This window comes from Oryza sativa, chromosome 3, assembly GCF_034140825.1.
Source record: "Oryza sativa Japonica Group chromosome 3, ASM3414082v1".
NCBI classification, from domain to species: domain Eukaryota; kingdom Viridiplantae; phylum Streptophyta; class Magnoliopsida; order Poales; family Poaceae; genus Oryza; species Oryza sativa.
In genome coordinates, this window is record NC_089037.1 from 13,493,657 (window position 1) to 13,507,112 (window position 13,456).

The following is a 13,456-nucleotide window of genomic DNA, read 5'->3' on the forward strand; positions in this document are numbered from 1 at the left end:
GGATCCACAGCAACTCCTTTAGCAGATATCACGTGCCCCAAGAATTTGACTTCGGACAACCAGAACTCACACTTGCTAAGCTTGGCATACAATTGATGTTCCCGCAACTTTCCCAACACCAGACGGAGATGGTGCTGATGGTCTTCCTCTGATTGTGAGTATATCAGAATGTCATCGATGAAAACCACAACAAACTTATCCAAGTATTCCATGAACACTTTGTTCATCAAGTTCATGAAGAAGGCAGGAGCATTGGTCAAGCCGAACGACATCACCGTGAATTCATACAACCCGTATCGCGTGGTGAATGCGGTCTTCGGAATATCTTCTTCACGAATACGTAATTGGTGATATCCGGAACGAAGATCAATCTTGGAGAATACAGTGGCACCTTTAAGCTGATCGAACAGATCATCGATCCGGGGAAGAGGGTACTTGTTTTTGATGGTGACTTCATTGAGAGCTCTGTAGTCGACGCACATCCTCTTCGTTTTGTCTTTCTTCTCCACAAAAATCACAGGAGCACCCCATGGGGAAGTACTCGGACGTATGTACCCCTTTTCTTTCAACTCTTCCAACTGTTTCTTTACTTCGGCCAGTTCATTTGCTGCCATACGGTAGGGTCGCTTGTGCAGAGGAGTGGTTCCTGGAACAAGATCTATCCGGAACTCAATCTCTCGCTTGGGCGGCATACCAGGTAGTTCTTCCGGAAACACGTCTCCGAACTCTCTGACGATGGGGATTTCTGACAGACCTATCTGATGCAGTTCTGAACTTCTGACAGAGGTTGGAGGTGCAAAGAAAACAACCGGCTGTTCCGGTCCTCGGTACAGAGTGACAGTGCGTCTCGCGCAATCCACTACTCCTTGGAATTGAGCCAACCAATTCATCCCAAGGATCACATCCAAGTTCTTGGTATCTAGCAGAATCAGATCCGAGGGAAAAGGAATTCCCTGAATTTCTATAGGAACGGCAGGGCTATAATACTTTGCTGTCATAACCCCGCCAGGGGTGGTGATGAGCAGAGGGTTTCTAAGCCTTTCTACCCCCAACTGATTTCTCCCCACGAATGGCACAGATATAAACGAGTGGGAAGCTCCAGAGTCGAACAAAATTGTAGCAGGGATGGAATGAACGAGGAACGTACCAACGATGACGTCGGGAGTTGTCAGCACGTCCTCGGCCGTCACGTGATTCACACGACCACGGATGACGTCCTTGCCACCGTTGTTGGAGCGGGGAGGCGCTTGGCCTTGCTGACGCCTTGGCTTTGGGCATTTATCCGCAAAGTGCCCGGGCTCGAAGCAGTTGAAGCACAGACGCTGCTGACCTTGAGCGTCCCTGCGGCCTTGAACAGGCGGCACAGCTGGCGTAGGAGGACGGGGCGCACGAGTCCCTTGCTGATTCTGCTGCTGCTGCGGCTGTGGGACGCGCACCACGAACTGAGGTCGGGGCGCTGGGCGAGGTTGCTGCTGCTGTTGTTGCTGCTGCGAGGAGGATCCCCCTGGGTAGGGATTGGTGTAGCGAACCCTCTGGTTAGCACCCTGTTGATTGCGGAAATTCGCCAAGCGGCGCTTGTGCGATTCCAGCTCCTTGTGCTTGGCTTCCAAGCGGATGCTCTTGTCCACCAGTCGTTGAAAATCCGGATAGTCCCCAGAGACTAGACGAACGGACAGCTCAGGGTCCATTCCCGCCAAGAACTTCTCCTGCTTCTCCTCATCTTCCCGCACATCCTCCGGGGCATAACGGGCTAGATTGTTGAACTCATGCAAATACTCCATCACGGAGCGGTTGCCTTGCTTCAACTCCCGAAATTCCCTTTTCTTAAGAGCCACGACTCCAGCGGGCACATGGGTTCTCCGGAAAGCGGCGGTGAAGCGAGCCCAAGTAATCGGTTGCCCTTCTGGCTGCGTGGCCTGGAAATGGTCCCACCAGAGAGATGCGGGCCCCTGCAGCTGGTGGGCGGCGAAGATGACTTTCTCTTCGTCGCTGCACTGCACCGTGTCCAGCTTCTTCCCCACGGCATGCAACCAATCCAAAGCATCCACGGGGTTGTTGGAGCTGGAGAAGGTAGGTGGGCGGATGCGGAGGAATTCGGCGAGTTTGGAGTGTTGGGGAGGGGGTGGTGGAGCATTCTGTTGTGGCGGGTTTTGGAGGTGGTGGAGGAAAGCATTCATCATGTTGGCTTGCTGGGCGAGGATCTGGGTGAGAATGGCATTGGTGTCTGGTGGTGGTGGTGGAGGTGGGTTGCCTTGGGGGTTGGGGTTGCTGCCCTCGGGTTGGTTGCCTTCACCGGTGTTAACATTTCTCCTGGTCGTCACCATCTGAAAACCCCACACAGAACCAGCAAACAGAGAAGGAGAGCTGACGATTAAAACTAACCACCCACGACTACTATAATTCTTGAATTTATCACTGCTATTAAATTGGTTCATTAAGGTTCAAGTTGCTTAGGCAAATAAAATAAGACAGGCTCCGACATAGTTACACCACACCCCGGCGTAACCATGCCCCACACGACTCAAGAAGACAAACGAGGAAAAACACACGCGCAAGCCTACTAACTGCTCGTCTACCGCTGCGACGGGCCAGGACGGAAGGTGAGCAACAGCGCACCCTCCGAGCTACCAACGCCGGAGGCTTCCCCCTCCTGGGGAACCACGGGCGCAGGCTCGGCGCGAGGGGTCTCGACGAAGCAAGTCCACGCCAGGGACTGACGAACAAGCTCGGGCCTGGAGGTGCTCTTACGGGCGGTGATCTTCTGGCTGCGGCAGACGCGGCGACGCTTGGGACGGCTGATCTCTCCCTGGGCGATCTTGAGCTGGTGCAGCTGCGCCTCCAACGCGTCGAGGTCCTTCTTGAGCTGCAGATTCTCCTGTCGCAGCTCCAGGATCTTCAGGTTGTTCTCCACCATGCCACGGCGCACCATCTGATGGAAGTCGATACGAGCCGCGTCGTACGCCTCCACCATGCGTGCCAGATGCACGACGGTAGCGTCATCCTCCGAGCTGGCGTCTCGGAAGGTGGCGTAGTCGCAAGCTCCTCCGCGACGAGGGTGGTAGCGGTAGGGCGAGTGCTGCAACTCGTCCGGGTAGCGCTGGTGAAGGGTGCCGATGGCGAGGAGAGCGGCGTTCTGGCAAGCGGCGGGGAAGGAATCCCCACCCGCGGTGACTGCCAGCGAAGTCCGCTCGGGAGAGCCGGAGAGGATCACTGCAGTGACCTCCCAACCAGCGTGAGGCTCTGCATCCTCACCCTCCTGCTCCGGGAGTGGCCTGGCCTGGTAATCCACTCCATGTGGATACCCCAAGACCACGCACATGCCTCGCAGCTCCAAGACGAAGCCAGTCATGTGCAAACCACGACGGGTGACGCTGCCGGCCATCTAAAAACAAAGAAAAGAAAAGCAACATTTTCAAAGATCAGATTTTGACGATAAATGAAGCAGCAAGACAAAGAGAGAATAGCGGGTTTTCACAAATAATAAAGGATTTTTATTTTTTTTTTGAAAATATAGCTAAGGCTTGGGATCTACGGCTCGTCCTAGGGTCAAGGGAGGCTCTGATACCAACTTGTCACGACCGGAAATAACCCAACGGGCTTTCCTGACGTGCGTGCATTAATCCTTGTCCCAGGAGGCAAGGTACACCAAAAGTTGATACAAATCAGAGTTTAACAAGCGGAAGCGTATATAAAATTATTACATGGGCAACGAAGGCCCAGCACACTCAGAGACAACGAAAAACAGCGGAAGACTAGGGCGACGACCACAGGCGCTTGACGGCAGGCACGAGCTAGACACCGAAGCCTTCATCTTCAGGGAACTCCTCATCTGGGCTTGGGAAAATTAAGCAAGACTGAGTACAACCACCGTACTCAACAAGACACACCCACAAATGCAGAATAAATGCAAGGGAGTACAAGGGAAATATACCATAGAGGGGTTAGGGTTGCAGTAAACAGCATTTAAAGACATTTAGTTGCTCAAGCTATTTTGTAAACACGATCCTAGAGCTATACAATGTTATTAACCAAGGCCGTGAACCCTCACGAACCTGCCTTAACCCAAGGCCTACGATGATTCAGACCGAACTGGCAACCCGACCTGGGTCCCAGCTCGTCCCAAGCCAACCCAGGCCAACCATTCCACATTTTAGTTGTTGAGCAAATTTTAAGAATTATAACACTGACTTGGGTACATTGCTAGGCTTGCCCATATCCGAGGGCTCGGCTATTCGAATAGATTTACTCTGATCAGAGGTGTACATCTTTACCCACAAGACACATCTTCCTCACGTGTTGCCACGTGCCACATACCACCACGGTATACGGACGGAAGACGTGACATAGTTTCCAACCCATCCTAGCCTTAGACAAGAGTACCGACCCAATCCTACCTACGGCCGGGATACCCGGGACAGGCAGGCAGAACTGAGCCCCTAGCATTGGGCACCAACCCTCCGCCGTATGACATCTCGACTACCGGGCCGCAGCTCGTGTAGCCTTCATTTGCCCTGGAGAATGTCCATCGACGCCCGACTTCATCCATCTCCAATCCGTGTACTTTTGTTTATGACTAGACTGAGCCACAAACTAAGCCTTACCCATTAGACATGTGGAAGTACGGTAGTGCTTTGCAACAGAGGCCCGAGCTTTAGTCCTTATAGTGGCCGGGGTGCTACTTCCCACAACTGGCATGCACCCAAACCCCACCGAAAACAGGTTTTAGGGGTTTTGAAAGAGGAAGAGAGGTGTGTGTCCAATTCCAACATAAGCCAACCATTCCATGGTGTCCAAATGATATGAGAATTTCCCAAGTCTAAAGTTATAAAACCACCTAATGTTGCCTAATTAATCAGCGAAGCATCTACCTAAATTCATACTAGTGGAACCATGAATAGAGTACCCACTAGTTGAGGTTTTGTTTAATCTAGGGTGAACAAGGTAATAATAATAACAATAACAATAATAATATGGTCATAACAAAGGTAAATAGGCATGGCTAAATAAAACAGTGATAACGCGGGAATTTAAATAAAGCGATAATGCAATAATTTAAATCAACATAATTTTATAAACTGGGATTCAATATGATCAAGATGATGTGTCTTGCCTTGCTCGTTTTCCCACTCGACGGCTTCGACTTCCACGAAGAGCGGATCTTCCGAAGCTGCAGCGTCTACACGACCAACGGAAAAGAAAAAGGCTTTAACACTAAATAACTCCACATAACAGCAGAAACAAAGCACAAAAATGGGTTCTTTACATCTTAAGGAAAAATTAGAGACTTGAACGGTCCAATTCCGAGTTCAAATGGCCAAGATATGGCCATTTGAAGTTTATATGCTCTTTAAATGGATATTTGCGAATTTCTTCATTTAATTTTCAATTAAAAAAAATCGGATTATTGCGTCAGCCGAGGGGGCGGGCGCGCGGACCGGGTCCACGGGAAGTGGGGCCCACGCGTCAGCCGCTCGGTCCACGGTGGACCGGGCGCACGCGGCTGGCGGCGGTCGGCGCCGTGGGTCCCGCGCGTCAGCCGCACCCGCGGGCGCGGGCGGCTGACGGCCGGGCCCACTTGGCAGCCGCGAGGGCGCACCCGAGGGCGGCCTCGCCGGCGCGGCCGACGGGAGCGGCGCGCACCCGCGCCCCGATGGTCGCCGCCGGCGACCAACGGCGCGGCGGAGTGGCACCCGAGAGAGAGGAGGAAAGGGGGAAGGCGAACGGCGGTCTTCGGCTCACCCCGGGACAACGACGACGACGAGAACGGCGGCCGGAGCGGAGGAAAGCGGCGGCGCGGTTCGGGATGACGATGACGACGGCGCTCCGGCAGTCGACGGGCGAAGCGGAGCGGCGGACGGGGTCGACGGCAACACGGCGAAGCGGACGGAGGTGTCGCCGAGTAAGGAGGAAGTCCGGAGCGGCGGCGGCGGCGGAACGGAGCTCGGCGGCGACGGCGGAGAGAAAGGAGCACGGCGCGAGCACGATTCCGACGGCGAGAGCGAGCGGCAAGCGGCGGAAACGGAAGAGCGGAGCTCGGGGAGCAATTATATAGCAACGGGAGGGAGAGAGTGCGGCCGGAGAGAGAGGAAACGGGCGCGGAGATCTCGGCTCCATTGAATACGCCGGCGAGGTTTGCGGGATTGATTCCGAGCGAATCCAAGGGAGAGAGAGAGGGGAAAGAGGGGGAATCGGGAGAGGGGATTGCGGGGAATAATTCCCCCCTCTTGATTGCACGCGGGGCGGACGGGAGCGGCGGGATTCGCGGCGGCGCTAGGGCACGGGCGCGGCGGCGGCGGGAGGAGGGCGATGACAGGTGGGCCCCACCTGTCAGCGAGAGTGGCGGGCGGGCCCGCCTGTCAGCGGCGCGCGCGCGCGCGGGGAGCCGATGGGCCGGGGGGAGAGAGAGAGAGAGAGGGAGGGAATGGGCCGAGCCGGCCCAAGAAGGGAGGAGGAGGGGGAAAAGACTTCTTTTAGGGTTTTCTTTTTATAAAACCTTTTTAACTTTGTTTATTTCTTTTCACTTATTATTTGTGCTCTGAAAATTCCACTAAAATTTGTTTAAGCATTTTAGGCTTTTAGGAAATATACAAAAATCCTCCAAGCCTCATTTGACTTTTATCTTTGCACATTTTAATTGTTGGAGGCTTTCACATGAATTTTAATTATTCTTTGCACAATTTCGAGGATAGATTTTAGAGTCGATTTGGGACGCGACAGGGAACGCGCCTCCGGCGGTCACCGCGCGAAACGGAGGGCAGGCCGGGGTGGAGGAGGTGGCGGCGACGCTGGAGGAGGCGACGGCGCGGCCGGCCGGCGCACGGTCGAGGCGGCACCGGCGGCTGGAGGCGTCCAGCGGCACGGGAGAGAGAGGGCGACGGTGGGGAGGTGGCTAGGGACCACGGGAGACCGCGGGAGGGGGCTAAAGCGATAGAACGGAGCGAGGGGGTTGCATTTTATAGGAGAGAAGAGGGAGCCGGCCACGGGGGAGGTCGGAACGGTGGCGGGATTGGCGGCCGGCGGCAAAGGTAGGCGGCCGGACTTGGCGCGTCCGTTCCCGGCGATTGGGGGTGGCATTCAAGGGGGAAAACGGGGGAAAACGAAGAGGAATCAATGGGGATTAATTCCCCCCAATCAATTTGGAAAGAGCCGGCTTGAATAGAGCGGATTTAGAGGAGGAATGGCGCTAGGGTTCACGGGAGAGAGAGGAAGAAGGCCGGCGGCTGGAGGTCAGGGACGCGCCTGACAGGCGGGTCCCACGCGGGAGGCGCGCGGCGTCAGCGCAGGTGCGGCGCGCGTGCATGAGGGAAGGAGGGGGCGGCTCGGGCAGGGGGCGGCTTGGGCCGGGCGGCCGGCCCAGGAAGAGAGGAGGGAGAGGCGGCTTGGGCCGGGCAGGCCGGGAGGGGAGGGAGGAACGGCCCGAGAGAGAGAGGGGAGGGGGAGGGGGAGGGAGAGAAAAAGAGGGAGGAGAGGAGGACTTCGTCCGCGGGCCGAGAGGGAGAGGGGAGGACTTTGGGCCAAAATTGGCCCAAAAGAAAAGGAGGATTATTTTTAGGTTTTTCTTTTTAATAAACTTTGTTAATTGTTTTTGTTGCTTAATAATTATTTCCGGTGCTCTGAAAATTCAAATAAAATTTGAGGGCTCATTTTAGACCAAGGAGGATTTAACAAAAATTCTCTGGGCCACATTCAAATTTTTCTTGTACGTATTTTAGTGTTTGCCAATTTCTTTTCGAATTTTAATTAATTCTATTATTCCTTTTAGCGAATGATTTTTAATTCGGGATGAATTTATCCGGACGTGACAAATCCACCCCCCTTACAAGAATCTTGTCCCCGAGATTCGAGGAGGCTAGCATGAAGATAGGTTGGGCTGTCTTCTCTTCTTATCTGACTTCTTCCGTCGCGTCTTCTATAACAAACTTGCCTAGCAAAACTTCTCCACTCTGTACTACTTGTCTCGATCTCCTGTTGCAGATGGAATCTTCTCTTCACCTGACTTGTCCCTGGTTGAACCTTTAGCTGACTTCGACTGGGTTGCGGCACTTGAAGATGGGGCCTCAGTTCCAGAACTTCGCATAGTTCATATCTTTGGAGTTAACCTCATACACGTTACCCACTTCATGTCATGCGTCGAGATCAGCTCGTCATTACTAGGATACCATGTTTGTCATCATAAGAATATCATGCTTGTCATTTACTTCTATCTTGCCACAAACTGCCTCATATTAGTTTTCCTGGTCTCCGGGTGCTAGCTACTTCTGCTATTCGATGCGAGGGTCGATAACTTTGCCTTTGAATTATGTTTCTCAACAGAACCAACTTATCCCACTTGACATGCTTTGACGTCTTCCTAAATGACTTTACTGCTGAACTTGTTATTGTCTGATCGTTACCCCGCCAATTCTGAAGCTTCGCTGTTACATGTGATTTTAATCTGACCTCTGTAAACTATCTTCGAACATATCACTTGGTTCATAACTGGGAATAGTTCCCACGAACAGGCAACTCGGATTTACTTTCTTTACATTCAGTTTACTTCCCACTATCCCCTTCATGTTGTCATTATTTAGCATTCAAAGCATTCCTTTACACATTCAACCCTGACATCCGAAAAAGACACATCTGAAACTCTTGTCCAAACAAATGTCTCTTTGGTTAATCGCTTGATTTTCTTTTCCCTCAACAGGTTGTTTATTAACTCGAGGTTAGAACATAGTTCCTCCGAAATGAGACCCTAGGTCTCCTTTGACAGTAAACAATTATACACATAATCCCATATCAGCATCTTCCGAAAGAATCCTCATAGAACTTGTCTGTATTACACATTTCTCCCTTATTACATGAATACAAGGCACTGCCTTAAACAAAAAGGGAAGGTGCTTAACATCGGTACATTGTATCCTCAACATGAATCATCCATAAACATAGCAAACTCATTGTTCATAATCATGAATATATTTATTTATTACATGATTACTGCAAACTCCCGGTTACAGTGATAAGTAGCGAACTGAAAATCACAAATATGGCTACTCATTCTAGTTCTGGAGAGATATAGCTGGCATTGTTCTAGTGACTGCATCCTTGATTGGTTCAGTGATGATGTGATAGGACTGCATATTGCTATCATGCACAGGAGAAGCTTCCTTCTGATTGCTGGTTGAAGCGAATAACGGTCTTCTGCTTGGTATCGCCCTCCGGAGGTTGATTGCCCTTTGCTTGGCCTGGAGTAGGTCGGGGAGAGACACAACTTCTTTCATCGACGACAATTCTTTGCTGAGGCTGTCGGTGCAGAGAATGGTTGGTGCTGAAGGTATTATTGCTATGGTTTATTGCGGAGTCAGGTGCAGCAGGAGGAGCATTGGTGCTGGGGATGATATCGTCGATGTTGCTGTTGGAGCTGACTAGCTGATGAGACAATCGTAGGGTTATTCGTTGGATTTCTGCGGTCTTGGTCAACAACACACTTAGTTGGCAATCCTTGGGCACATGGTTTGTACCTTCGCACAGAAAACATGTGACCTTGCGGGTGGGACACTCCCCTGGTGGATGGTCTTCTTCACAATGAGTGCAGATTGTGAGACACATGCTGGCAACGTGTCCAATTTCTCCACAATGGGTGCATGCCTTTGATTCCATCTTTTCCTCGCCGAGATGTCGGGGGGACTCATCTTCACCATCCGAGGAGACTTGATCTGACCCTTCACTATCAGATACTCTGCCACCATGGCTTAGGAGGTGCTGGGTCAACTGTCGTGCACCTCGGAAAGTATTTCCTCTTTGACTTCTAGGAATAGTTATCCCTGCTGGAGGCCATTCGGTGCTGGTAATAGTCATCTTACGTACTTCTTCTTCAGTTCGCATCGGTGCTTTTCTCTTCTGATTCTTACTCTTCTTGCCTTTGGCTTGCTTAGTATGTGACCCCACGTGGTACGAGAGGCTAGGAGGAAAGCATTTCCCAGGATTCAATGGATTCTCTCCGTTGAGCTCTCTACTTTGCACACTAGGCTGCAAGCTTGACTTGGTGTGAGGAGGCTGGTTTAGCGATGTCTGCCCTGCTAAACCAAGGGAAGGTGCTTCTTTGACATATACCCATGGACAATTCAGGGCATAGTGTCCTTGCTCTCTACAATCATGACAAAAGGGGACCTGCTCTTCTGGCATTGGAAGCGCATTGACCTGGGTGGCAAAGGATCGATCAAACACACACTGATTTTGGTCTTGACTTCCAACCAATGGTAGCTGTGAACTAAGCAGCATGCTTGGAATGGACCAAGGGTGTGCCCTGGTTAACTCTCTTGAGGCCAGTGGTGGATTGAGTTGGAAACTTAAGTTACTGGAGGCATACCCGCTGACATTCTTTCCTTTTTCTCTGTTAAACATCTGTGACAGGGATTGAGGTGAGAGAGGAAACAAGCCAGGAAAGAATAGACCAGAACTAGAGACAGGACCTTAAAGGAACTAACTCTTCTTGCTGATGTGTTGTTGGTTTCACTTATACTGCAAGTTGATTAAGCAAACAACCTAGCATGGTTACATCACAACCCACCGATGCAAACCACGCGCTACACACACAAGCAAGGAAACACACAACTAACAACTCTACCCTAGAAGGTGGCTTAGGTTCTGCGACGGGTTCTCCAAGATCTTCACTCCGGCTTCACAGCTGGCTTCACTGCTTCCTCCACTTCGCTGGCGGATTCTGCAGTCTTCCGGAGCTTCGGCAAACAACTGACGATGTCTTCTTCTTCACTGACCTGACCATCTAGCACCAGTTGAAATCCGAAAAAGGAAGAAGGGAGTAAACCTTTTGCAAATAGCTTTAGGGGAAGGAGAAAAAGAGGAACTTTCGCAAATAGTTTTATTTATAAAATATGTCCTTAGGTTTTATCCACTTGGCTTATCCTACAGTCGAGATGGCTCTGATACCAGCTTGTCGCGACCGGGAAAATTGCCTTTTCCCGAACGCTAGTGTATTAATCCCCGTCCCAGGAAAAGCCGGGGTACACCAAACAAACATGATACAAAAGGCACATCTTTATTATATCGATAATATTTACATTATTACAAAGGCGCTTCAGGCCTGGCAATCAAAAATAAACAGCAGCGGACTAGCGGGCCTACGGCTCCATCTTCACAGGCGCTCAACTGGGGTATAAGCCAGGACTCCACCTAAGACATCTTCTCCAAAGCTTCTCTTACTGAAGAGGGGAAAGATTGAGCAAGAATGAGTACAACCACAGTACTCAGCAAATCACACCGGCAGATGCATGATTAATGCAGGGGGGGGGGTACAAGGGGATAATCATAGGGGTTAAGTTTTGCAGTAAACATCATTTAAAAGTCACTTAGTTGCCCAAAGCCATTTTATAAAGACGATCCTAGAGCTACACAAAATTATTAATCAAGGCCGTGAACCCTCACGAACCTGCCTTAACCCAAGGCCTATGATGATTCAGACCGAACTGGCAACCCGACCCTGGGTCCCAGCTCGTCCCAAGCCAACCCAGGCCAACCATTCCACATTTTAGTTGTTGAGCAAATTTTAAGAATTAAAACACTGACTTGGGTACATTGCTCGGCTTGCCCATAACCGAGGGCGCGGCTATTCGAATAGGTTTTACTCTGATCAGAGGTGTACATCTTTACCCACAAGACACATCTTCCTCACGTGCAACCACGTGCCACATACCACCACGGTATACAGACGGAAGACGTGACATAGTTTCCAACCCATCCTAGCCATAGACAAGAGTACCGACCCAATCCCACCTACGGCCGGAACCCCCGGGACAGGCAGGCAGGACTGAGCCCCCAGCAGCAGGACACCGGCCCTATGCCATGACATCTCGACTACCGGGCCGCAGCTCGTGTAGCCTTCATTTGCCCTGGAGAATGTCCATCGACCCCCGACTTCATCCATCTCCATCCGTGTACTTTTGTTTATGACCAGACTGAGCCACAAACTAAGCCTTACCCACTAGACATGTGGAAGTACGGTAGTGCTTTGCAACAGAGGCCCGAGCTTAATCCTTATAGTGGCCGGGGTGCTACTTCCCACAACTGGCATGCACCCAAACCCCACCGAAAACAGGTTTTAAGGGTTTTGAAAGAGGAAGAGAGATGTATGTCCAATTCCACCATAAGCCAACAATTCCATAGGGTCCAAATGATATGAGATTTCCCAAAGTCTAAAGTTATAAAACCACCTAATGTTGCCTAATTAATCAGCGAAGCATCTACCTAAGTTCATACTAGTGGAACCATAAATAGAGTGCCCACTAGTTGGGGTTTTATTTATCCTAGGGTGAACAAGGTAATAATAACAATAGCAATAATAATAAGGTCATAAGAAAGGTAAATAGGCATGGCTAAATAAAATAGTGATAACGCGGGAATTTAAATAAAGCGATAATGCATTAATTTAAATTAAAATAATTTTATAAACTGGGATTCAATATGCTCAAGGATGATGTGACTTGCCTTGCTCAGAGAGAACGGCCTTCCGAACCTTCGGCGACGACCGCGAACCACGCTTCGGGAACCTCCGGAACGACAGAAGCTACGCGAAGCACACAAGCAAAGCTACAAGCCTATAAAGAAGCAATAACAATACATAAAAACAAAGCATAGGGTTCTTTAGGTTATAACAAACATTAAGAGACTTGAACGGGTCGATTCGGAGTTCGTATGACCAAGATATGATCATCCGAAGTTTAATGCTGTTATATGGCGATTTGCGGATTATTATAATTAAGCTTTGCAACTATAAAACATGTGGAAGCGCTAGCCTGGAAAAGACAGGAAGGCTGCGCTGCTGACATGCGGACCTCACATGTCAACCTAAAGGACCGCGGTAGACCGAGTACACAGAGACGGTCCACGGGTCGACGGAAGCAGATCCCGTGTGTCAACCGAGGCGAGTGGCCGACAAACGGACTCCACTAGACACCACACAGCCTGCACACGTGGAAACCACGCGGCTACCGAGCGGGCACACTAACACGGACACTACACGGTCACCACCCGCACGCGTGAACGACTACCGACACCGGTACATGGGTACCAGGGCCGACAACCGCACAACGAGCACGGGCGACACCGAAAGGACGAGGACGGGGCAGCGAGGGAGAGGGATCCTTACCACCACGCGACGAGGCGCGGGAACGACAACGACGAACGGGCGCGGCGGAGACAGACGGGCACAACGGAGACGAACGGCGAGGGGACGGCTTCGGCGGCGATCCTTGGACGAAGGCGAGACGCGGCCGGCACGAGGCTTGACGACGCGGAGCCGAGGACGAAGACGAGGACGGGGCTGCAGCGGCTTGCTTGACTGATGCGGACGACGGATGAGAACGGCTCGACGGAGGGACGAACGCCACGACGACCGGGAACGACGAGAGGACGACGACGACGACGACCGGGGCCGGCGAGGAGGCGACGAGGGCAGCCG